The sequence below is a fragment of the Lagenorhynchus albirostris genome, chromosome 13 (assembly GCF_949774975.1).
Source record: "Lagenorhynchus albirostris chromosome 13, mLagAlb1.1, whole genome shotgun sequence".
Taxonomy (NCBI): Eukaryota; Metazoa; Chordata; class Mammalia; order Artiodactyla; family Delphinidae; genus Lagenorhynchus; species Lagenorhynchus albirostris.
The window spans coordinates 36800041-36826382 of NC_083107.1; the positions used below are offsets into that span (position 1 = coordinate 36800041).

A 26342-nucleotide genomic window follows, 5' to 3' on the forward strand; every position below is an offset into this window, starting at 1 on the left:
GTTAGATTACAGCCAGTGGGCTTTGTCACTGGATTGGACTTTGCATTTCCCTGGCTCTCTAGATAGTATAAATGTCTTCTCCTATCTCTAGAACTTTGAGTGTCATTCCTAACATATTTCTCCAGGTTCTCAGGACCATACATCCTTATAGACACTAAAATGCTGCCCCATTGAACCCTGGTGTCTCCCTCAGCTTTGTCTGACTTGTCAGTCATGACTTCAAGGTCATTTTCCGGACAGGTTCCTAACTGGTGCCCTGATTCCAGCCCTAACCCCTCCACACAGCAACTAGATGATCTTCCCAAGATGCAGGATCAGGGCACACGCTGCTAAACCCTCCCTTGGCGTGGCGTGAAAGGCCTGGCTCACGAACACCTGCCTGCCTCTCCGTGGGTGCATCTCAGGCTGCTCCCAGCAGGCCCCAGGCCCACAGAACGCCCCCCGCAGGACTAGTCAAGCTCCCCTGATTCTGGCTGGCACAGGGGCCAGTGTTTGCCAAAGGAGTGGCCAAAGATAGTCTGCATCAGAATTGCTGGGCAGAGAGAGGCATGTTTACTAACATGCAGATTCCTGGGCCCCACCCCAGACAATCGGGCTCTGAACCTCTAGGGAACGGGGTCCAGAAATACTCCTCGTTAACAAGCTCCCATCCCCACCCCCAGGTAATTCTTGTGCTCGCTAATATTTGCAAAGCATGGCCTGCCTAGTCCAAGAGCAGTAAAAGCAAGCTTCACTTTCCTAAAATAGGAAGAAAAACATATTTCTGTTGCCAGGGTCCAGACTTCAGCAAAGTAAAAGAGCCACAATCATTAAACCCCCTCCACGTGAGCGTTACGGCTGTGGATTTGTCACAAAGGCACAAAAACCCTGTGCGTGGGTGCATACGCCTGGGTGTGTGGTGGGGATGGTCTTTGCACTTGAAGGAGGTTACAGTGGAAGGTGGCAAGGAGGAAGCAAGAGGAGCATAATTAGAAAGAAAGGGGGGTCTCCAACGGGACTACTGGGCAAAGACAAACCCAAAGCCCACGGCCCTTCAGGCTGCAGGGTCACGGGAAAGATGAAGGCTAAGGAGGGACTGCCTGAGAGGTAAGACAACACACCACAGCAGGGCTGCGTACCAAACACACAATACTGAGGGAAAAGAAAGCATCACAGAAGGAGAATACAGTGCATTCCATTTACATGAATTTTTTAAAACTAGCAAAAGCAAATAGCATGTTGTATAGGCACGCATACTAAGGTGGTAACACTGTAAAGAAAACCGAAGAATGACGCACTGAAATTCAAGACTGTGATCCCCGGGGCTACCTCTGGGAGAGAGGGGACCACAGGGGACTTCAAAGGTACCAGTAAGTTTCCTAAGAGGTCGGGGGGTGGGGGTGGGTATTCAAGCGTGGTTATATATACGTAACACGTATCATTTTGCATGTATGATATATTAAGGTTTTTAAACATATATATGAAATAGTGAACAGCATGAATAAAATAAACCACTTGCTCATCAAATTCTGAAATACTAGGAAAAGGCGTCACCTTCTGGAATTTGTGGCAGGTATGGCTTGAGCAAATAAAATGAAGCCCCACTGACCAAGTGGATCATGAATGTTCAGCACCTGTGCTGGCTGACCGAGCCTCCGGGACAGCGAAGGGCAGGTGAAGAAGGCCTGGGGGCCCGACTCGGAGAGGAAGTACCACGTCCCATGTCCAGGGCTGAGGCAGTGTCCTGTGGAGCGTGTGAGCCCAGCTTGGCACCCACCTGCACGGAGTCCTATCTGTTCCAGAAAGGGAGGTGGTTTTGGACCCCCTAACAAAGAAAAACAAAATGCTGTTTCCATTTACAGATGCCTTCTTCACTGCAGCCTTTACTAAGGGTCTGGCGTTTCCTTAAAAGTTCCTTTAAAGCAAACAGGGAAGGATTTTATCTAAGAGAGAATCCTCTGCAACTCCCCACCGTGAGCGTGCTTCAGTGAACAGTCCAGAATGGGCAAGACTGCAAACACGCGCCCCTGGGTGGGGCTGGAAAACCTCCCCATGAGCCGTGCCCATCACGTCTCTTCTGTCCCTTGGTGCCAGAATGGGATTTGCCAGCACACACCAGCAGAACCACCTGGCAGTTTCCACTCACTTGAAAAGGGTTTCCTTTCAAGTCTGGTTTCCTTGCTTAGTCCCAGAGTTCTCCCTCTCTGGACCCCTAGTACTTGTTGCTCTTGCCTGATTTTGTGCAATTCACTGTGCCCTGCTGTAGGACAATTCTCAGGCTGCTGGCCCTTTGGGTTATCTAGTTATATCCCTTGCATTATTATTTTCTACTAATAACAAAACAACAGCCAGCTGTGCCTATGGGCACCTCCTGCAGATTTTTTGTAGGAAGAAGACTGTGCCAGGCCTCCTCCTAGCTCCTCCTTGGATGGCTGTTGGGTTAAATTACAAGGAGCGATTTCTAATCCTTTCTTCTAAAATGACTTTTATTATCATCATCTCTTTTTTTCTGACTAAAAGAGAAATTTGTTTTATTAAAATCCTATTGCTGCTGTAACCAACTTCCACAAACCTAGCAGATTAAAACAACACAAGTTTATCACCTTAAAGTTTTGGGTGTCAGAAGTCCAAAATGAGACTCACTGGGCTCAAAGCAAGGTGTTAGCAGGGCCAAGTTCCTTTTCTGGAGGCTCTAGGAGAGAACCGGTTCTCTTGCCTTTTCCAGCTTCTAGGGGTCGCCGGCTTTTCTGGGCTTCTGGCTCCCTCCCGTCTTCAATAGCTGGTGGAGACTTTCTCCCAGGGCATCAATGTTCTGCCTCCCTCTTCCACATGTAAAGACCCCTGTGATGACATTGGGCCCACCTGGGTTATCCCAGCTGCTCTCACCTTCTCCAGGTCAGCTGATTAGCAGTGACAGTTCCATATGCAAACTTAATTCCCTTTTGTCATGTAACCTAACATAGTCACAGACTCCCAGCATTAGGATGTAGACATCTCTGGTCATTATTCTGCTACAACATATATGCTCATTGTAGAAAATTTAGAAGCACAGGAAAAGCATAAGGGAGAATATAGAAGCCACTTCTAACCCCACTTCCCAGACATAACCACCACCAATTTATTGTGTATTCATCCAGTCCTTATTTTATTTTTTAACATCATTATTGGAGTATAATTGCTTTACAGTGTTGTGTATCCAGTCCTTTTAAGTGCATATGTTTCCTTTTCTTTGTAAACTAGGTTTGAATAATACCATATATGTTTATATAGACATATATATAGTGTTTAGTAATTTTCCTTAATAGTATGCATGTATTTCTATGCTATTTACTATTTTGTTACATTTCATTTTTTAATGGCTACCTAGCATTCCACTATGTGGATGTACTATAATTTATTTAACTAATTTAGTTAATCCTTTATTGTAGGATTATTGTAGATACATAACGTATCTCTAACTTTTCTTCGTGCCTAGTAGCCCTGTATTAACATCTCTGGAAGCTACATCTTTGTACACATTCTTAGGATACATTCCCCAAAGGTACCCCAAATATTGGGTGGCCACATCATTTATCCCCCAAAGCAGGACATTTTTAAGAATGAAAAAGGGTAATCTTAAAATTTAACAGTAACTGATAACTAACAATAAGCCAGGACGGACCTGGGCACGATACGTTCGGCAAACTGGCCTCGTGAAATGTTGCCGTGGTTTAGTCCTGTGGGCAGCACCCAAGAATCCTGCTGTAAGTCCTTGTCAAAATTGTCAGGCCTCCCCGTGCCCCCAGCTCCCAAACTCCATCTTCCTAAAACTGAAAACCACACAGAGGCAAATGTCACCCTCACTCTCACTGGAGAGGTAGCAACGGCAGGCCTGTTTCTTGTGGCAGGGAGAAGACAGCTAAGTCCTGCTTTGCCCTGGTAGCCAGTGATTTTACTCTAAGTGAGTCTATTATAGCTTCTGATCCAGGTAAGGCTGGGTTAGCTTCGAGGCAGCAGTGACCAACCTGCCTTCCCTACACACAGGCCGAGGTACAGGCTCAGAGAGGAAGCATCTCCCAGGGCCTTTCCCCAGACCCAGTCAGGTGCCCCCTGTAACAAGACAGTATTACCTGAACAAACTTACCTGCCAAACTTACCTGAGCAGAAGACACTGACCCTGAAGAGCCCAGAGCAAGAGCTTGGAGCTGCAGTCAGCCCAAGTTCCCTAACATGGGGAATGTTACAAGGAACAACTTACACTTTCTCGTCAGAGGACTTCCACTTGGATAGAACCCTCTGAAACCATCAACCATCAAGAACATACCCAAATAAAGCAGTCGCCAAAACCACAAAAATGAAAAGACTAGATTCACTGTTTTGTAACATTCCCGTGGATCTTGTTTTGTTTTTTTATTTTGGTAGCAGTCATTTGACCTGGCCACCCAGGCTACTGAATGCTCTCAGGGAAAAGACTGGGGCCCCTGCACAGGATTGTGAATGCAAACACTGAAAAAAAGCTATCAAGTCCTAGGGTTTCTTGTTGCGGGCATTTCTGACCTTCTGAGTCAAGTAACCTGACGAAACAGTCACCTCATCTACCCAGAGGCCACTCAGGAAGCATCTGACTCATTCTTGTTGACTCATATGCTGGAAAAGCAAAACCAAATGGGCTCTGATAGCAATCTAGTTTGGAGCAGTTTTACTTGTAAGCAACTGGCTCCCTGCCTACAGAGAATATAAACCTACAGAAATAAATTAAAAAGCTTAGCAACCCACGCCCTACCCCCAAATAATGTTCCAGGTGATATTTTGTAAGCACAGCTGCAAACTGTGCTCTATTAACCTGGAAATGGAGCAAAACACACCTGGACACTGTGCACCATTTGTGAAATGAGCAAGGGGCAGAGCAGGCCAGCCCGGAACACGAACTGGCCAGTAGGCAGGTCTCGAACACTTGGGCGTTCTCTCTCTCAGAAAGAGCTGCTCTTCTTTTATTTCACCTTTGCGTTCTTAGTGGACATGTCATTCAGCTGGAGATTTGGACTGTTTGATATAAGCAAAGGCAGAGTCGTGGGATCACCACTGGCCACATAAGGGAGTCCAACAATTTGGGGAAAGAAAACACCGGCCCAGACAGTGAAGCGTGTTGGATTTCTCACATCAAAAGTCAGCTTCTCAAATAGGGGAAGACTAGACGTGCTTGCCTCTGGAGAAAGGGACTGAGAGGTAGAAAGGATGCTCTTTTTTATTACAAACATCGTAATACTATTGACTTTTAAACTATGAATATATATTACTTTGTTTTTTAAAAATTAAATGTTTCTTAAAAAAAGGAAGCAGAACTGAAGCCCTAAGAAATGGGGTCAGTTCCATTTTTATGGAGTTTTAGGGGCATCTTTTATTTGAGGCTCTAGAAATTGTAATTTTCTTGTTGTATGTTAATTAAGCTTCTCCATCTGGCGGGAGAAAGTCAGCTTCTGGATTTGGAAGGATGGGAGCCAGAAAAGATCCTGACTGTGGACCTAGAGCATGGCCATCCCACGTGCTCTGTGGGTGGGCCCTGGGCAGGTGGATTTCTCTAAAGGTATCTTTGGATGCTGACAACAGGGCTGGCCAGAGAAGGGATACATGTCAGATCTATTCTTAGTCCCTAGACTCTAGACCCCTAGATCATTTCGTGCGTCATCTCCTACAGCTGCTTCTGCTAGAACCACAGCCCTGAGGAGATGCACACATAAGCTTCAGGCCTTTGCATCCTTTACACTTGGCGATTCCTTCTTCCCTCGGATATGCACTCGGCCTGCTCCGTCGCCCCCTTCAGGCCTCTGAGCAAATGTCAGCCGCTTAATAATAGTTGTGCCTGGTCAATTACTACCTGAAATGGCCTTACAATTCTCCTGCTAGATTTCTCTTCCTTACACTTATTAGTACTTCCCATTATGTGATCTATTTATGTACCCAGTAGAGAGAGACAGAGGTGGGGGTGGATAAAGGGATGGAGGGAAGGAGGGAGGGAGGGATGTGGGGGGAGGGAGAGACTGGTTGTAATTCCTCCTCATGACCACAAGATGGCACCATTGCTCAGAGTCTTTACTCTGAAAAGCAAATCAGGTAAGCAAAATCTACCTGGGATTTTGCTTTGGGATTTGGGATTCCGGGCTTTGGGATTCCGGGCTTCCCTCCCTCCCTGTCTGTCCGTCTATCTGTTTCAGTCTTTCTTCTTCCTTCACTCCCCCTCCCTCTGCCCCACCCCCCTTCTTCAATACCAGCTTACAGACCTTCTGGTGGGGTTGGGCAATATGATAGCAGAGGCCCTTTTGTGACGCTCAGAGCAACACAGATTCCTGAGACTGATGTTTGTCTACACAAAGTGCAGTGGTTGGCTCATGGGGTACGACTGGAAAAGCTCAGTCCACCTGCTTTTTCTTCTCTTTGGACCCTGCTGGTACTGCCCTGGCCCTTGGCAGCTTCAGGGACAATCTGTTCTCTCACCCTTCCTCTTACCACGTTCGCCCCACCTCCCAGCACACACATCTTGGAAGCTTTTGCCCCGAGATCCGGTTCTAGGGGGTCATCGGAATGACTCTAGAGAAACTATAAACACGTACAAAATGTCTCCTGGTGGCGGTTCTGAGGGCTCCTTTGTATTTTAGCCTGAGGAAAAAGCAGCCAGTGGCTTGGGGATGCTGGGTGGAGCTTGCAGTATTTTTCTAAGATTTTTGTAGCTGGGGAATAAATCTCCAGGGATGGGCAGGGCTGCAGGCTAATTCCAGTACAGCAGGATCAGGGCTATGAAAACATGCACACAAAGGAAACTTCAAAGCTCTTCCTTGAATCTGAATGGGAAGGGGCCTGCGGAAGGTCGTGTTAACTTTCCACCAAACTACCTCTTGCTTTCAGATGGCCCTGGAGCTCTGCACACACTTCTGGTCCAACCCTCTCAGTGGGGTCAGGGTTCAACAGGGCCCTGAAGGCAAAGAAGAAGGCAGAGCCCAGAAGCTGGGGTCTGGGTCGAACTGTTCTCTGGCCTGAAGAGCTGAGGCTGATTTCCTCTTTGCAAACTGAGCCCAGTCACCAAAGGAACTCTCCCCACTTCGGTCCGGCCTCTTCCCCAACCCTGGTCAAACCCCGACACAGCTACTTTGCAGGGAGTGGTGAGAATTACTACTGCTGGAAGGTCACTTAAGGTAATAATTAGAACAGTCATTAATTCCTGAGGCCTAAGTGACTCATTTATCTCTGATAGGCACAGGGATCAAAGGACGGCATTTATGGCTTAGAAAGAAGCTTCCCATTCTTTCCCCTGCTACAGTAACTAATAAAGAGCTCCCAAGCCTGGCTTCTTCGCCCATCTCTTCCCGGTGGGTTTTCTGTCTTTACCGTCCCTGTACAGAACAAACCCACCTCTGCCTTCTCTCCACTCCTCCCTCTTTAAGAACCATGGCAGGTCAAGCTGCTCTCTGCCCAGCTCGGAGAGTCTTTGTCGCAGCTGTGCAGTGGAGTGGTGCTGGATCCCTCCGTCCCAGGGGAGGGCGCCAAACCCCTGACCTCCGGCAGGCCCAGGGTGGGCATCAGGCGGGCTCTCCCTGGAAACTTGCTATCTTTACTTTGCCTGGGTATGTACATCTGTGCCATCGGTCTGCATGGGTCAGCTGGAAACCTGGCCCTGTCACCTATTAGCTGTGTGACCTTGGGTGAGTTCCTTAACCTTTTTCAGCCTCAGTTTCCCAATCTTTGAAATAGGGATAATAATAGCATCTAAGACTGGTTTATGAAGATTTCCTAAGATAAAATATGTGAAATGCTTACTTAGCACAGAGCCTGATACAAAAGAACATCAGCTATATTTGTCAGTGCCTCAAAATTCTTATTTCCAAAAACTTGTAGCTGCAGCGCAAACTGAGTCTTTCATGTTCTGAGGTGGCCTCCAAGAGATGCTGAGGTGAGGATGCATGTTGCCCCCACCCCCAGGACCCTGGACCACCACTGTAACAGAAATCAGATCGTGTGTGTGTGGTGGAGGGTCCTCAGCCTCAAGGAGGCTGTGAGATGGGCCCCGGTCAGTTTCTCAACCTCGGCATTGCTGACCTTTTGGACCAGGTAATCCCTTTGTTGTGAGGCCTCATGCTGTGCATTTCAGAACGTTTAGCACCATTTTTGGCCTCTACTTACTAGGTGCCAGTAGCAGCCTTCTCGTCACAACAATCAAAAACGTCTCTAGACATCACCACATGTCCTTCGGGGGGCAAAATTGCTCTTGGTTGAGAACCACTGGTATAGGCAGATGGGGAAGTGTGAGGGTCTCTCCGCAGGTGCCTGGCTGAGCTAAGGGGAGAAGGCAAGAATGAGCGTGGTCAGAGAGGATATCCTCCTGCCCCAGGCAGGCCTCAGGCAGACCCTCAGGACTGAGTACAGAGGTTGACCTCAGAAGGTAAACCCCTGTGGTTTTCCCTAGTAAGGATGTAACCTGGCTTCCTCAGGAGGCCATGCCCAGCTGGGATGTGGACCTCTGGATTCCCTATAGCCAGAACTCAAACACATAACCCTGTCCAGCCCCAGGAGCCCTGGCCGAGAAACAGTGCCCCAGTGGCACAGAATGATCACCGAATGGACAATTCTTACCTCAGGACAGAGTGCACAGCCAGGCTGCCCATGTGCGAATTCCTATGCTGCTACTACTCGCTGTGTGACCTTGAGCAAATTGCTTAACCTCTCTGTGCCTTAGGATTCTTATCTGTAAAATGAAGACAATAGCATTGACCTCATAGGGTTGTTATGAGGATTAAATGACTTAATGTACTTAAAACAGAGCCTAGCACAGAGCAAGCACTAAGTGTTTGCTAAATAAGCCAAAATCTGAAAAGAAGCTGCTACAGACCAGGAGATGCAGCTTCTGTAAGTCAGAGTTTGCCCTTGCCGTGACCTCAGGTCCAGCAGTTGTGTTTCTGGGGGCCCCTGGCCACCCGTGCTGGGGTGTGGGGTTGAGACTCCCTGGGGCAGCTGCCCTGCAGAGATGGCTGTTCTTAAGGAAAGTGCACGTGACCAGAGAGCAAACTCAGTGCAAAGGGCTCCAGAACTTCCCAGCTGATAGCCCCTGGGGATTCCTTTGATTAGAGAGTATCGGGAGGAAAACCTTTTTTCTCTACCAATTTAGGTTCGAGGGTTGGGGGTAGGGGCTAGATTAACAGGAGAAAAGACAAAGTTTATGCACACACTGAGTGCAGGAGCACTGTGTAATGAGTAACTCACTGAGGAACCAGAGGCAAAGGTTCATATACCAACTTAACAAAAGCGGGCAGGGGAGGGGGAGGGCTTCAAAGGATGGAAGGCTCTGATGAGGCTTGTTTACACAATTTCTTTGGGAATGTCCTGGTGCCCAAGGTCGGTGCCTCCCTGACTGGAGACCAGCTGGAGGGTGGAGGTGGGGGGGTGGCTGCTGATTCTCCATGCTCTGTGCCAGGCAGATAAGGAAAGTTCAGAGGAGAGTTCTTCTGCATCTGCTGCTGGGCTATTGGTCCCATCAAGGGAAGCACCTGTGGAAGGAAGGAACGGGGTGAGTGGCTGTGACCTTTGGGAGCCCTCATATTTCTGCCGTCAGAGGAGGCAAAACCCCAGCCAGGAAACCCCCAAACCCATAGCAGGAAAAGCCACACAGTATTGCCAAGTGTTTTGTGTTAGTTATCTATCACTATGTAACAAATTACCCCAAACTTCATGACTTAAATGATAAACACTTATCATCTCTAACAGTCTAAGAGTCAGGAATTTGGAAGCACCTGAGCTGGGTTGTTCTGGCTCAAGGTCTCAAGATGTTGAACGGGGCTGCTGTCATCTGAAGGCTTGATTGGAGCTGGGGGTCCACATGCAAGATGGCTCCTCTCATGGCTGTTGGCAGGAGGCCTCGGTTCTGTACCACATGGACCTTTGATAGGGCTGCTTGTGTGTCCTGACAACATGGCAGCTGGCTTCTTCCAGAGTGAGCAGTCCAAGACAGAAACTAATGCAGAAGTCATAGTGTCTTTTATTGAGCTAGCCTCAAAGGCATATGCCATCAATCTGCTGTATTTTGTTGGTCATACCGATCAATCCTGACACAATGTGGGAGGAGACTGCACAAGACCATGAAAACCGGGAGGTGGGGCTCACTGGGCACCATCTGAGAGGCTGAATACCAGGGCTTTCAGGTCTCCCTCTGAGAAGAACATTCACCTGGGCATTGGCCCAGATGACAGCCCGGTCAGACATATCCCTACAGAAGCCGCTCAGGTTGAAAACCCAACGCACTATGTGGGATTTGGTGCTGCTACCCACCGCCTCAGTCTGCTTCCCCACTGAACAGTACACCCACTTGGAACTGGGTGAGCCACCCTCTCGGTGGGGTGAAGGCTGGATGCAAGGCACTGGGTGGGAGAAACCCTGGGCTTGTGGGCCCCTCTCCAAGTTGAGACTGGGAAACAAAACCTTCACACACACACACACACACACACACACACACACACACACACACACACACACACACACACACCATAACAGTAGGGGAACATGCAATTATAAAAGGTTGGTCCAAGATTTCAGAAGAGGGGGATCTGGCAGGACTGGGGCAGTTCTGCAGGCTTCAGGGAGGAGATAGAACATGAGCGAAGTCCTAGCACCCAAGGCTCTTCCGGAGCCCCAAATCCAGACATGATGAACTGCTGACAGCTCCCTCTGTGTCCTGCTGTTTCATGCCTCCCAGCCATTGCAATAGAATACCTTTCCCCCATTATTTCCCTTCTTGTTACCTCTATTTACCCTTTCAGACTCAGCTCAAGGAGGACCACCTCCAAGAAGCCTCCCATGTGATATAGCTGCCCGCCTCTGTGGTCTCATAGCTCCCTCGCCCCTCACAAATCCCTACCATGCTTGACCACACTCACCGCTTGCTCCCCCCCGGACTTGACTCTCCTTGAGGGCAGGGACAATGCCAGATTCAATGGGGGCTGCCACGTGCCTTGTGCACACTCAGCACTGAATATATGTTTCTAAGGAAAGGAGGGAGGGGAAGAGGAAGAGAGAGAAGGATGGATTAGGGAGACAGCAAATAGCTCCTCGTCCCTCTTTCTCCCCTTCGCTCCCCAAGAGTGGGGCTTCAAGCGGAAACAGAGCTGCTGGCCAGAACCGCTCACCTCTGTCCTCCACACCCCAAGCAAAAAAAGCTGGACCTCATATAACACTCTGTCTGAGAAAGTTTTGGGTACTGAAGGCGCATTAAAAAGGAGGCTTCAGGGGCTGGAGGAGTACTTGTTCCCAGGATATCCTGACTTTGCTGGAGGAACTCGAGGCTAATACAGGTTGAAAATACCCCATGGTGACGATCTCTGTGGGAAAATCTCGTGATCCAACAGTTTTCCTGAGAGCAGTCAGCGGTGCTGGGAGGCTGAAAGTCTGTGGATAAAAGCAACTCAAGGCCAAGCTATGGAGTGACCCCAGCAGGAGATCAGGTGGAGGGAATCACAGGGACTGCAGGACTGCTCGGTCACCTCTGGGCACTCATCAGACCTCTGGTTATTCACAGAGTTCTCTTTCCACAGGCATCAGGTTAATATTTTAAACATTAACTGATGTTTTGTTTTGCTGTAGTTTTCTGTTTGCCGAGACCTCCTTTGCTCAGGATCAATTAGCCACATGCATACCATCTTTATTAGCATACGCAGGGCTCACTTTTATTTTACTTTATTTTCTTGACCCCTTCACCCCATCCCCAATCTCATTTTTCTCCTCTTACGTCCTTGTGATTCTTTGTGTCTGGCCAATCTATATTTCTATGTGTATCTAGGCCCAATATTGGTATCATTTTGTGCATATTTTTAAAAATATGCTTAAGTAGTCTTTGGTAAACATGTCATTCTTTTCTCACTTTTTTCCAGTCAAGACTATGAGATTTTGAGATGGCTCCAAGTTAATATAAGTAAATATGGACCAGAGCATTCCTTTTACCTGCTGAATGGTACTCAGCATTTTCATATAACCTTTTATGTAACTACTTTCCTATGAATAAACTTCTAGGTGTTTCCAAATCTTCATTATTACAAACAATTCTACAAGAACAAATCCACACATGTTTCTTTGGGGGCCTGGGCAAGAATGTCTCTGGGCTCAGCGTCCCCAAGTACTGGGTTGTAGGAGTGGCCCATATTCCACATCACTTAACACTTTCAATCTGCTTCCCAGAAAGATTAGTTAACATTCCTATGAGATATTCTGCTTTCCTTCACCTTTTGTGGCACTTGATATTATCCAACGTTTTAATAGTTGCAAATCTGATATGTCTAAGACCCATATCTCCTTCTTAACCAAATTTCCCCCCTGGTTTCCTTCCCATCCTGGTCTGCTGTTTCCCCTTTTAAAGCCTCAGGCTGTTCTTTCGCACTCCCTCAGGGAAGGGATGTGATATGAAGCACTGCCCCGGAGGGGATGGAGGAGGGAGAAGTGTCTCCTTCTGGCTTTTGAGTTTCAAAATCCTCCACTCTTGGGGGACCACAAAGGTTTCAGAGCACAGAAAAACGATTTGGTAGAAAAACATCATGAAAAGGAAGGAAAGTCAAGCACCCACTTTGGCCCAGCCCGACCTGACCCGTGATGGCTGGGCCCAGTGAAGGAGAGTGAAGGCCCAGAAGGAAGGAAAGGAAAGTTCTTATGGATTGCAAACCAGAGGCTGATGTTGAGGCTGAAGCACCGATACAGGAAGTGGGCTTTAAGGGCACCAGGGAGTGGTGGGGTCTGTGGTTCCCTGGACGGCATGTTCCTGTAACACTTCTCAATTCCGCTGGTTGTTACACGATGGAGGTCTGGGCTAGTGTTACCAGGTATTTCCATTTTTCCAAAAGAATCCAAAATCAGAATTTTTATGTGGAAGGTCTCCTTCAAAAAAAAGAAAAAGAAAAAAGAAAGTCACTACGGCAAATTTCAAAACATATGCAAAATTAGGCAAACTAGTATAATGAACTTCCTTGTACCCATGACTGAGTTTCAACAATTGTCAACTCATGGCTAATTTCGTTTCTTCTATAACCCCACCCTTTCCCAGTCCTGAATGATTTTGAAGTAAATCCCAGACTCATCATTTTCTCTGTAAAGATAAGAACTCATGTTTTTTTAAACCATAACACAATATCATCACTAAATAAACGCCAATAACTTCCGATCAAATAGCCTGTCAGTGTTAAAATTTACAGTTTTCTCGTGGTGGTCATAAGTGTTTACTTTATATAATTTTATTTTTATAGTTTGTTTGAAATAGGACCCAAAGTCCACACAGTGCAAGTGATTGATGTTTTTAAGTTTCCTTTCATCTCTAGGTTTGCTCCCCACCCTTGGGACTCTTGCGATGTATCTGTTAATGAAGCCAGGTCCTTTATCATGTAGAGTGTTCCACAGTCTGGATTTTGTTGGTGTCATTTAACATACTTCCTCTGTCTTCTGCATTTCCTGTAATTGGTAGCTGGATCTAAAAGCCAAAACTCTCATTTTAAAAGATGTTCATAATCTTTTCAAAAGAATCTTTAAATACTGTCTGAGCCAGATAAAAACCTCCTGAACTGGATCTAGACTGTTTGCTACCCCCATCTTAGATGTTAGTGGATCATGGACAAGAGGGTTCGGGGACCTGTGTCCTGAGCAGAGCCCCAGGGAGAGAGCAAAATCCTGAATGAACATGTAGGATCTGAGACCAGGGGGCCTGTGCCTCATTTTCCACATAGAATCCCATTCAGAGAGGTGCCAAGACCCCATAGAAGGGAGGGGGTGTGCAGTGTGTCAAGGCAGACAGAGCCTGGCATGCACTCAAGAGCAGCACAGCAGTGGAGGGGTGCCCAGTCCCCAGCGACCCTGCATCCCCATAGCAACCAAGGAGCACCTGCTGTGCCATCCTCATGCCACAGGAAGTCCTCCAGAACTAGACACCCGGAGGAAAAGGGGTGGACCGTATATGGCTGGGATGAATCGGGACACCTTGATGGCCTGGCAGACTATACTAGAAGTTCAGCTGCATCAAGGAAAACAGAGAAGCTTCTGTTTCTTCTTCACTTGAGTTGGTGGACTGAGGTTTGTACCCACTACAAGGGGAGCCTCCAGGGACCCCTGACAGCACACCTTAGAGCCGAGGCATTTGGGGGCAGTGGCCCCCTCTCCGTGGGAGAACCGGATTGAGGAGATGAGGGGCCCTCAGAGGCCACTCATGATTCTAGAAACCCTCCTTTCCCTTCTTTCTGTTTGATTTTGATAGAAATAGTCATCTAACTTTCCAGGTTTTTTCTTTTAAAAAAACCTTTGAGTGTACCTCATAATTTACTAACGGATTTTGTTTTTCGATCTGAACTGGGGTGCTTTGTATGCAGTAGAAGAATTTTGATTGTATTCACTTACTCTCTTGTTTAGTCATTTCCTGGGTTCATATTTTATTTTAATTTTTATATTTCCTTATCTCTTTTCCATTATGTCTTTTGCTTATTTGTATCTTGCAAGTAAGTACGTGTGGTAAGTCATTTTTTTTTTTTTAGCAGTAATGGGCAATTACTTAAAACAAACAATAAACATTTCCTTTTCTACATTTGGTCCTAACTAACGACAATCAGAACTTTTAACTCTCTTCTATGAGAAAATTTTTTTTTGCTTTTCACTGCCTACCAAATAAAAGGAAAAAGTATTCAAAAGAATGAAAAGATCATCATATAATAGAAAAGACATATTTAATAATAAAATATTAAGAACATTGAATATATATGACCCTAAAATATAGTTATAAAATGCAGAAAGCAAAAATGGGCATAAATACAAGAAAATTTCATTTTAGAAAAACAATTATAGTAAGAAATTTTACTGTCCTATCCTCAGTGAGGCTTGAATTCAACTGCATAATAATAGAAATGCAAATATGGCAGATTAATCAAATGGAGTATTTTTCCTAAGTAAGGTAAAGTCTGGCAGGCCTCCAGGGCCAGTGCAGAGGTTGTGGAAGTTAACAAGTGTTCCGGCTCCTCCTAACTTCAGGCTCTCCTACAGTGTGCTGTTCTTGACCTTGAAGGGTAGCAGAAAATGCCACCCCAAAATATGCCAGAGAGATCCACCGCTCACTCTTTATCTCCTCTTTGACGTCTTTGCTTGTCTACTGTTGGACCTGCCTCACTGTGCATGTGACACCTTATTATTTCTCCACCTCTCTGGCCTGTCGTACCAGCTATTCTCTTAACTATTCCCCCTCTATTTCAGCAACACACTCCTGCCCTTCCCAGCTCAGCCTGGAACCAGAGTCCCCCTGCTAATACAGTTTTAGATATTCCTCAACTCTCACTTTAGTTCCTGAGACTGTCCCAGCCCTTGAGAAAAAAATCTCTTAGAGATAGAATTAATGGATATCTTGTACTATGTATAATTTCCAACTGTCCATGGCAGTTGCCCATATGGTGTCATACACCACATGCTAGACCACAGACATAATCTCTACTAGTTCAAAAAGAACAGAAAAGAAATGTGCTATGTTCTCTGGCCAAAATAGAATGAAATATAAAGTAACAACCAAAACAAATAAAAATAAACCAACTACTTGGAAATGTAAAAATACTTACTGAGTCAACAGTTGAATTGGAAAGGAAATAAAGAACACAAAAGGAGTTTATTCAGAAAACAATGTTGGTTAAAACATGCCACAGTAATCTCTGTGGAATGTAGTCAAAGCAGTACTTTTAGGAAATTTTATGATTTAAAATTTTCTCTTTTTTGGTGGTTGATAAAAGGGAATATTTTAGAAAGAATTCAATTGACAATATGAGAAAAGGAAGGAAAAGACAAGCCAGACTAAAGAGGAAGAAGAAAATACAACCATAAAAGCAGAAGGAAATCATTTTGAAAGTAAAAAATAATTTCTCTGGACGCAGTAAATAAAACCAAAAGCTAAGTATTTGAAAAGTAAAGGCATTTCAATAAAATCTGAATTGAGAAAGGAGATACCAACCAATATACAAAATTTAAAAATAAGAATAGAACACAAAAGCATTTGCTAATAAGATTTGAACATATGAGTGAAAAGAACAATTTTTTTCTTTTTTTTTTTACAATATGGAAGTCCATACTTAACCTAGTAAATATTAAACCAATAACTTGGAGGGAGAAAGAAATTTAGAAAGCTACTCAACAAGAAGTGTCCAGGTATATAGATATAGATCGATCATATATATATACACACACACACACACACACATATATACACACACACACACACATATATGGCAACAGTGTTCTGTTGCTGCATAACAAATTACCACAAATCCAGCGGCTTAAAATAATACGTATTTATTATCTTACAGTTTCGCTGGCTTAGAAGTCCAGGTACAGCTTAGCTGGGTTCCTGGCTCAGAGTTTCACAGGTGGTAATCAAGGTGTTAACTGTACAGTGTTCTTATCTGGTACCTTGATGGGAAAAATCTGCTTCCAAGCTTATTGGCTGTTGGCAGAATCCATTTCCTTATGGCTGTTTGCCTAAGGCCCCAGCTTCTTACTAACTGTTGGCTATCCTCAGGTCCTAAGGCCACCTGCTGCTCCTTGCCACGTGACCCTCCCCATAGGCAGTTCACAACATGGCATTTTGCTTCTTCAAGGTCAACAGAAGAATCTCTCCAGTCTGTCTGTCTGTCTAGCTAGCTAGCTAGCTATATCTGTATCTATCATATGTAATTAAGGAATGACACCCCATCACCTTTGCCATGATACACTAGTTAGAAGCAAGTCACAAGGTTCCACTTACATCTAACGGGAGGGGATTACTATACAGGAGTGTTATTTATTGGAGGTCACCTTAGGGTGTGTCCACCACAATATGGGTGAATACTAAATCCTCCCAAACTTTCCCAGACTAATCACCTCCCTTGAAAAATGGAAATTAAGGAGTTCTAGCCCTTTAAGACAGGACTGAAGCTACAAAAGAGGCATGTGCTACAGGCAATATAAGCCTTTGAGAACAGAGCCTGGGGCTCTCACCCTTGTGTACTTTAATACCTATTGCAACATCCCAATCTACAGCTCAGCTGGTGACTCCAACCTCTGCCCTCCACTTCTTCTCTCTGGGTTCAAACCCAGCTACTGTACTGTCAATCCTTGGCTTCACTTCTTGGCTTTACAAGCAGCTGCCCCAATGGAGTCTTGTTCTCCATGGCTGCCATGTTCTCCTGCTAAGCAATGCATACAGCTTTAGGGGTCTAATGACATTCTAGGCCCTCACCCCTTGGTTTCCTCTCCTGTCCTATAACCTGTCTTATCCACTAAGTATTGCAAATACTTTGATCCACATGCTGAAGGGCCTGAGATTGATGCTGTGAAGAAAAGAGCTTGTGGGCTACAATTTACAAAGTCTTGCTTGGCAAAGTCTCTCTAGGAACGGACTGAACTGGAATTGGAAGGCCCTGGGGCTAACTTTGTTAGTGATGACAAAGGTCAAATGTATTTCTTGGTCTGTTTTTATTAGGATGGTCAGAGAGGAGCTGATGAATAGACTTGGTCTTTACTTAAAGCAGCTCTTACTATTCCATACATTGTTTCTGAACCTTGAAAAGTGTGACCTATTGCATAGTTCATTCCAAGATGGGAAGATACACAGGGCTTGATCCTGAAATCTAATAAAGGTAATGTACAAACAAAGAATACTATAGGCCATGTATTCACAATGGGGTGACAGCTCCATGCATTCCAATGGAGCAATTTGGTTCTTGAAGGGGCTAAAGAATCTTACTCTCTTTTATGTAGGAAGTGCAGATATACAAAGAGTACAAATACAGATAGATAGTGTATCTGTGGAATTAAAATTACATGGGGGGACAATTAAGGAAAAAAATTCTTATTAGGGGGACAATAGTGATAAAAAGAGTAAGAAGCACGGTCTAGGGAATCTTCACCTATAGATCAAAGCCACCCACAAATCTCACATTAAAATATACATAAATTTCATTAATATTTATTTATGGCCAAAGAGGCTCCCAAGAATGACTGAAGGATTTGACACAAAGGCAACTATTATTAATAATAACAATAAAATATCATCCAATTCACTGGATTAAATAATGAAAATGTGATGATTTCAACAGATGCTGAAACAGCACTTGATAAAATTCAATAGTCACTTTTCATTTTAAAAAAGAGGAATAGAAATATATGACAATAACATAATACAGAGCTATTTAAAACAGAGCTTGTTTTATCTTTAATGCAAAGCAGACATTGTTATTAAAAATAGTAGCAAAACAGGAAGCCCTATGAGTCCCACCTTCACCCCAGCCACCTAAAATGATCGTCTGGCCACTGTAGCCATGCGGAGGCTTTATATGAATTAATAAAACAGTTGAGTAAAGTGGATGAATATAAGATTCAGTGTATATTCAAAACACAGCTTAATTCCTTTGAACTGATTAGAAATATTAAAAATGAGATCCTATTCACAATAATAACAAAGAAGAAAATACCGAATTTAGAATTTCAGTCGTATTCAGTATAATCTAATTCATGTTTTCAAAAATTATGTATGTTCCATGTGTTTATAAATGTATGTAAGTGAATAACAGAGAGAGACCTGAAGTCTAAGACAAGTGCTTTTCCCAAGAGAGGGGAAGAGGATGGAGAGAGTAAGGAGGGGCTCTCTGCTTCCTTTGAATTTCTTCCATTGATAATGTATTAACACAGAACTTTTAAAATCTTAAAACTTTACAAAACAGCATTTATGACCTCATTTTGTCAAATTACAGAAACATTTATGCACACTTAGAAAATGTCTCAAAAGATGATTACACAAATTTTATAGTAGTTATGTATAGATGGTGGGATTTTAGGTGATTTTCACTGTGATTTTTCTTTTTACACTTGATCTTAGCCAAAAGGCCGAGAAGCGATGATTTTTCTTTTTAATATTGTTTAATATTTTTACAATGAGCATGTGCTATTTTTTAAATAAAAAGTCATAAAGATATCTTCATTTTGAAAACAAAGAGAATCTAAGGAGTGCTATTCATGATATAAACAAGGACACTTTTAAAACTAAGATAGCAGAAGAATATAAACAAATGGAAAAATAGATTATGTTCCTATTTATAATCACATATAGATATAATACAGATAAATCTTCCCAAGCTATAGAGTCTATTATCAATTAGCATTTCAAGACCAGAAGCTTCCTGTAAAATATTTATTCCACTCTCCTCTTATGAAACCAAATGAACAAAGCAAAAGAAATGAAAAATAAAGCGAGGAGGCCTCTGTTTTCAATGAGACAAGGAAGGACCAAAACTGTCAATGAAAAACCATGAGTAAACCTGCTGATTACTGTGGGATCAGAATTGGAATAGGGAAGAGAGATGCCAGGTGCCTCCTTGGACCCACGGTAGGACCCATATCTTTCCAAAGGTCCATGGTGGAAGGTTGGCTGATGACATCTTTATTCCATCTTTGAGATGTGGTAGCACAGGCTGCCTCCAGAGACTGGGAAATGTCCTGTAGAGAGTGGGATTCATCCTGCAGAGTGGCAGGGGAGGTAGGCTGCAGGAATCACCTTGCTGACCTCGCCTCCAGAGAGAGAGACGTGTGACAACAGTGCGTGGGGTGATGCAAGGGGATGGTGCAAGTGAGGCAGGGACCACTGGATTGCACCACAGGAAGCTTATGAGACTAAGTCACATGGCTTTCCAGAACACTAAAAGCTAAGAGGAGATGGTCCCCAAGGAAAAGGAAATAACTGAAAGGGTGTGTGAGACAATAAGACCTGTTAAAGTTGAAGGACTTTAATTCCTCCACCAACTTCTCTACCTGTCATACTATTATTCAGCCAGTAGTAGACCTCATTCAATGATAAGTAATAATCAAAAAGAAACCATAATAGGATTTACACATAGAAATTGTAGAGAAAGGGAATATACACAAAAGCTGCTTTAAAAATAAATATCACAAGGAGAATTACCCAAGGAAACAGAACAGATGTTCAGATAAATTTTCTATATTCTCAAAGAAATTTCAGATAACACTATCTTTCTAGAAAAAGACCCTAAAGAAAAGACATAAGAATTCAAAGAAGTGATTTTAAAAATGAAAGAAAAAGATAAAAAGCAAGCTAGTATATTCAGGATAAAAATGGAAGAGTAAACCTTGATAAAGATGGAATCTACATTAGATGCAACAGAAAATAGGATACAAATAACTGCCTGTAGTTTGAACCATAGTGGAAAGAATCTGGGAAATCACACAAAATGAACAGCAACAACAAAACCAAGATTTGTTAATGTTTCTAGAAAAACTGCCATTGTTATAGAAGACCAATGGGATCCTTGGCATTTCTGAAGGAGCATATGCATTTCTGAAGAAGGAGAATACAAGGAATTAAGTATAAATTATTTTCAAAAATAAAATTGAAGAGAACTTTCTTAAAACAAAGATGACTTGAACCTACAAAGGACATATACATTCCAAGAAAAACTGATATAGACTCTTCAATGTCAGAATATATCCTACTGAAGTTATAAAACATCAAGGATAAAGAAAATCTCACATGGATAGTCAGATAGTTAATAAACCATATAAAGAGAGAAAAATCAAGTTTCTTCAGGCTTCTTCTCAATGCCAAAAGACAGAGGACCAACATCTAAAAAGGTCTGAAGGAAAGTAAATTCAAGGGTTGTGTACATGCCAAGTTATCCTTCAAGTACAAAGACAAACATTCTCAGGCATGCACAACCTTAGGGAATAAAGCATCCAGGAGCCTTATCAAAAAACAACTTTTGAATGAAATCTATCCAACCAAGGAAGGAGTCAAAATAAATTCTAGAATAGAGAACCTAGGTGCATTAGTTTCCTAGGGCTGCCATAACAAAGCACCACAAATTGGATGGCTTAGAAAAATATTGTATCACAGTTCTGGAGTCTAGAATTCTGAAATCAAGGTGAGGGCAAGTCCATGCTCCCTCTGAAGGAGCTAAGGAAGGATCCTTCCTTGCCTCTTCCAGCTTTTGTAGCCCCAGACGTTCTTTGGTTTGTGGCAGCATAACTCCAATCTTCACCTGGTGGTCTCCCTATGTCTCTATATATGGTCTTCCCTCTGTGCATATCTGTGTCCAAATTTCCCCTTTTATAAGAACACCAGTCATACTGGATTAGGGCCCACTCTAATGACGTCATTTTAACTTGATCACCCTTGTAAACACTCAATTTTCAAATAAGGCCATGCTGAGGTACTTGGGAATTAGAACTCCAACATACCTTTTTTGGGGAGAATACAACTGAACCTGTAACACTGAGGTAACATGAAGGGGTGAGCACTGAGTTCATTAAATACAGAGCTAAAACTAAACAACAGAAAGAAGTACAGTCAGAGAACAAAATGAAGTGAGAGAAACAGTAACAGTGGAATATAATAAAAGTCAAGAGACAGAGTTGGGCATGGGATAAAATGTAAGAGTGGGTAATTCCTCATCATTTACAGCAGAAGATCAATAAATATTACTTAAAATTGAAAATTGTCTTTTTTTTAAAGCATAGAAAATTCAATCTTCTAATGTTTTTCATTCTTTTTTTTAATTCTAAAAGACTCTTTTAAGAACTTGTGGTGAAGAAACAACCAATTTAGGGCTTTCCTGGTGGCGCAGTGGTTGGGGGTCCGCCTGCCGATGCAGAGGACACAGGTTCGTGCCCCGGTCCGGGAAGATCCCACATGCCGCAGAGCGGCTGGGCCCGTAAGCCATGGGCGCTGAGCCTGCGCGTCCGGAGCGTGTGCTCCGCAACGGGAGAGGCCACAACAGTGAGAGGCTCGCATACCGCAAAAAAAAAAAAAAAAAAAAGAAAGAAAGAAACAACCAATTTAGTCATTTCTAAGTTTTGCTTCAATTCTTCTGACATTAAATTCAAGTAAAACAATATTAAATTTTTTTTCATCTAAAATGGTGTGCAGAGTATAATCCTATTTTTATAAAATTTTTTCATTATATTTATTCACATACCAACAGAGTCTCTAATGATGCTTTATAAATGTTGGGAATGTTTGGGCAGTAGGATTCATAGTGAGTTGTTTTTTTTACTCCTTTTACTGTACTTTTCTATATTACTTGAACTTTTATAATAAATATGTTATTTTAAACAAAAACAATAAAATCATTGTTTCACATTATTTTCCCAAAAACTTTCTTGGTAGGCATTAGGGGTGGGGCTCCACTTCAGGTCCCAGGAGGTGGTGGGTCTAGAAGGCAGGAGATAGGATCTCAGGGTCCTGTGACAGCCGACACAAGGTGACCGGGTTGTTAGGAGGCCCCTTCCCAACTGGGGGTCCGGTTTCACAGCCACTGTGGCAGAAAACTCCTCAACGGCAAATGCCACTACAGGCATTAAGGACTTTCCACAGTCAGACCCAGTCCCCAAAGAAGCCACATGGCTTTAGGTTCAGCAAAGTGAGTCAGGCCTGCCTTCTAATTTTTGACAAAGTCCAACATTTGCTTTATTGTGACATCAAAGAAGCCAACGCTCCCAGAAGTCAACCCGGAGGCTGGCTCTGTTCTTCTGGACCCCCAAGCAAGAGAGCTGCCCCTGGGACTGTCCTGCGCTCACAGCTGTGTGACCAAGTTCCCCACTCCACCCTCCAAGCTGGACTTTTTCGACAGGAAGGGCATCTGGGAGCATAACGGTCGTCATCATTTTCATATTTTATTGTTCCTCTCCTTATACCTGGTCGTCACCAAACGTTCGACAGGAAAATTTTCTTTGATTACTTCCCTTCTTGTATTTTAATGGAGGTGGTGGAGCTTTCTGTGGACACAGCAGGCAGTCAGCTGAGGTTTTGTGAGGCTGAGCACATCACAAAAAAGTTGCGGGCTTCCAGCCTTACTTCCTGCAAGTTGGTGCTGGCCCTCACATTCGATCTTTCTAGCCTGCATAACACAGCTGGTGTCCCAACAGGAGACACCAGCTCAGGAGCAGCAGTGGGTGCAGGAACAAGCTTGGGAGCAGCGGCAAGGGAGTCTGCAGTAGGAACAGGGTCCCGACCTAGGCCAGCAAGTCCTGTGGGGCCTGAAGCCCCAGGAATGTTACCTAAACCTGAACGCAGGCCGAGAGTGTGGCCCGGAGGACCTGCAGACTGGGCTCTGCCAAAGGGCTGGGGATCACATGCAACCGGTGTCTCCAAGGGACAGAACCACTGGACACGTTGTCATAGTAACACAGTCACAGAGGGAGGGATAGGCCTTCAGGGAACACAGAGAAACACAGCAAGAGTTTCTGCTGTGTAGGGTAGCAGCCCCTACCAGCGGTCTGGGAAAACTTCTTAGAAAATGTTGTCTGTACTCAATTTTTAAAACAGAAAGATTATAAAATAATTGATATTTGTTAAAGCACACAGAAAATCAATGTATTTGAAATAAAATAATACTACAAGTCCCATGTTCTCTGTGTTCTGAATCTAAGTCCTAGGATTGTCTGTTGCAATTTGTTCATCTCCTCTTTGCTCTCTAGATCATCTAAGACCGGGGCTGATTTTTCAGAGGCCAAGTGTCTCAGAGGTTATTGCATTTAGACAAGGCAGCAGAGACCATCTTATCTCCCTCCCTGACCTATGGATTACTTGCACGTCCCTCACCACATTTTACCCTTTAGTTCTTTGATTCTTGATCAGCTTCTTGTGTGTCACCGTGCCTGGCAAGACTTTTTTCTTCTGATAGTTCTAATTTGGGCGGATGGCTTTTGCTCACTTAGCTGCATCTTCTCCATACCAAAGTTTATATCTGTAGAGAGCTCCCTCAGTTTATTAAAGATATGATTTTATTCATTCAGCGAAAGTAGGTTATGAACAAACAGCAAAGTGAGAATGGTCCTTTCGCCACAGCCTTCCAGCTGCCTCTTACACTCCTGCCCACGATATGGTTGAGAGAAGTCTCTACCTCATCTGGTTTCAAATCTTGGGTGACTCTGTTTAGCCATATACCCGTGAGCCACTTCCTCAGCTCATTCACTCCTCAGCCTGCTCGAATTGGCTTCTGTCTCCTCTATGCCACTGATATATGCTCTTTCCAAGACCATCAGTGAACCTTACTCATGCTAAATACAATCGACATGCTTCAACTGTCACTTCCCTAATCCATCTGCTCACATTTGAAACTACTTTCTCTCCATCTTTAAACTCCCTTGGCCATTGATTTCTCTCACATCCTTCTCTCTCTTAGTTCTTCTCACCAGCTTCCCGACCATTCCTCCCACACTTCAATGGGCTTCTCTTCCTCCTCTACCCACAAGCTTTCAGGGTTCCATTCTCTGCGAGCAAGCTCTTTTATCCTCGTGTTTTAACTACTCAAAATCTCCCAACCCAGACCTCTCCAGAATTCCAGTCACATATATCCAACCCCTATAGGATGTCTTAATTTGCCCCAAATTAACACACCATGGTGCCCCCAAAGCTCTCTCTCTCTCTCTTCCTGGGTTACATTTCCTGCATTGCATTACATACATTTCTGCAGCCCAGAGAAACCGGGGAGTGCCCATGAATAGAACTGAAAACCATGCTGGGTCCCTAAAGCAGAAGTAACTCAGAGCCGCAATTACTGTTTGATCAGAAATCATGGCCTCCAGGGATTCAGGAGATACTGACCTCAGAGAGGAAGTTTCATTGCTTTTCCTCCTGTGTCTGTGTCCCTTTTGACATCTTTATCTTCCCAAGTAGAAAACGGAGAGGAATAACTATGCTTCTCCTTTGCACCAGTGATGTCAGCCTGGAGATGGGTATATGTGAAAACATGGTCTGGGGGGCTCAAGGGGATGAAAAGCGAGCTCAGTAGGATTTTCCCCAAAGCGCCAATGTTTCCCGAGAATACAAACCAGGCCAACTCATTCAGCTCTGAACTCTGGAGCTTTAATCTTTCAAGAACATACTTCCTTCCTGTATTTCTAGTAATTACTGTTTGACTTTTCTGGAAGTCCCACCAGTTACCCTCTCTCTTCCAAAAGAATGGAGTCACAAAAATAGAACCATGAGAAAAGTGAGTTTGACCCCTTTGCTCTTTGAAATGTGCTGGGTGGAAAGAGCCTGGGGGAACTGGGTGGGGGCGAGGGGTAGAGGTGTGGGGCAGGGAGAGTTCTTCTTTAACAGATTCTTCTATCTCAAAGAAAAATAAACTGAGGGAAAGAATTTTTAAAAAATGCTTTAAATTAGTCATCCACAGGAAAAGGATTCTGTGGGAAACAATTTATACTTGGACTATTCTAGTTTTAGAGAAGGCATTTTAAACCTGAGATCCATGAATGGGCTTTATCAGAATACATGATCCTCGAGAAACTGTGAGCTACATGTTTTTGTGTCTGTGCATTTTTCTAAGAGGGTTCATAGCTCTTATGGGATTCTTAACGGGGTTCCTGATACTTCACCACATGTTAAGAACTGCTTAGAGGTTAACTTAGTTGCATTGGTTATCTATTGGTGTATAACAAATTACCCCAAACTTAGCAGTGTAATACAGCTGACATTTATTATCTCACAGGTTGAATGGGTAAGGAATTGAGCAGTGGTTTAGCCAAGTGACTTGGCTCAGGGTCTCTTGTGACATTGCAGTCAAGAAGTCAGCTGGGCAGAGGGAGGAAACTCATTCTATGAGGCCACCATCACCCTGATACCAAAACCAGACAAGGATGTCACAAAAAAAAGAAAACTACAGGCCAATATCACTGATGAATATAGATGCAAAAATCCTCAACAAAATACTAGCAAACAGAATCCAACAGCACATTAAAAGGATCATATACCACGATCAAGTGGGGTTTTTTCCGGGAATGCAAGGATTCTTCAATATATGCACATCAATCAATGTGATAGAGCATATTAACAAATTGAAGGAGAAAAACCATATGGTCATCTCAATAGATGCAGAGAAAGCTTTCAACAAAATTCAACACCCATTTATGATAAAAACCCTCCAGAAAGTAGGCATAGAGGGGACTTTCCTCAACATAATAAAGCCCATATGTGACAAACCCACAGCCAACATCGTCCTCAATGGTGAAAAACTGAAACTATTTCCACTAAGATCAGGAACAAGACAAGGTTGCCTACTCTCACCACTCTTATTCAACATAGTTTTGGAAGTTTTAGCCACAGCAATCAGAGAAGAAAAGGAAATAAAAGGAATCCAAATTGGAAAAGAAGAAGTAAAGCTCTCACTGTTTGCAGATGACATGATACTATACATAGAGAATCCTAAAGATGCTACCAGAAAACTGCTAGAGCTAATCAATGAATTTGGTAAAGTAGCAGGATACAAAATTAATGCACAGAAATCTCTGGCATTCCTATACACTAATGATGAACAATCTGAAAGTGAAATCAAGAAAACACTCCCATTTACCACTGCAAC

The 26342-nt window shown here is 43.8% G+C and overlaps 1 protein-coding gene and 1 long non-coding RNA gene across 3 annotated transcripts in view; both read right to left on the reverse strand.

Annotated features, from left to right (window-relative positions):
• Positions 1 to 2649: 2649 nt before the first annotated feature.
• LOC132531146 (uncharacterized) lies at positions 2650 to 8690 on the reverse strand. The gene is made up of 3 exons (XR_009544028.1): positions 8581 to 8690; positions 8131 to 8283; positions 2650 to 2820 (listed from the first exon to the last, which is right to left on the reverse strand). It is a non-coding gene; the product is annotated as an uncharacterized LOC132531146 (long non-coding RNA).
• Positions 8691 to 9218: 528 nt separating this feature from the next.
• B3GNT2 (UDP-GlcNAc:betaGal beta-1,3-N-acetylglucosaminyltransferase 2) overlaps positions 9219 to 26342 on the reverse strand; it is a 160439-nt gene continuing 143315 nt past the window's right edge. Inside the window, exons 1-5 of one of the 2 annotated variants that reach the window (XR_009544126.1) lie at positions 24587 to 24680; positions 12647 to 12858; positions 10875 to 10979; positions 9735 to 9955; positions 9219 to 9491 (exon numbers count right to left, since the gene is read on the reverse strand). The gene's annotated coding sequence lies outside the window, so the exon portion shown is untranslated. Of the gene's footprint in view, positions 9492 to 9734; positions 9956 to 10874; positions 10980 to 12646; positions 12859 to 24586; positions 24681 to 26342 lie in introns of those variants that run through there. The other variant, XR_009544125.1, reaches the window with a different exon arrangement.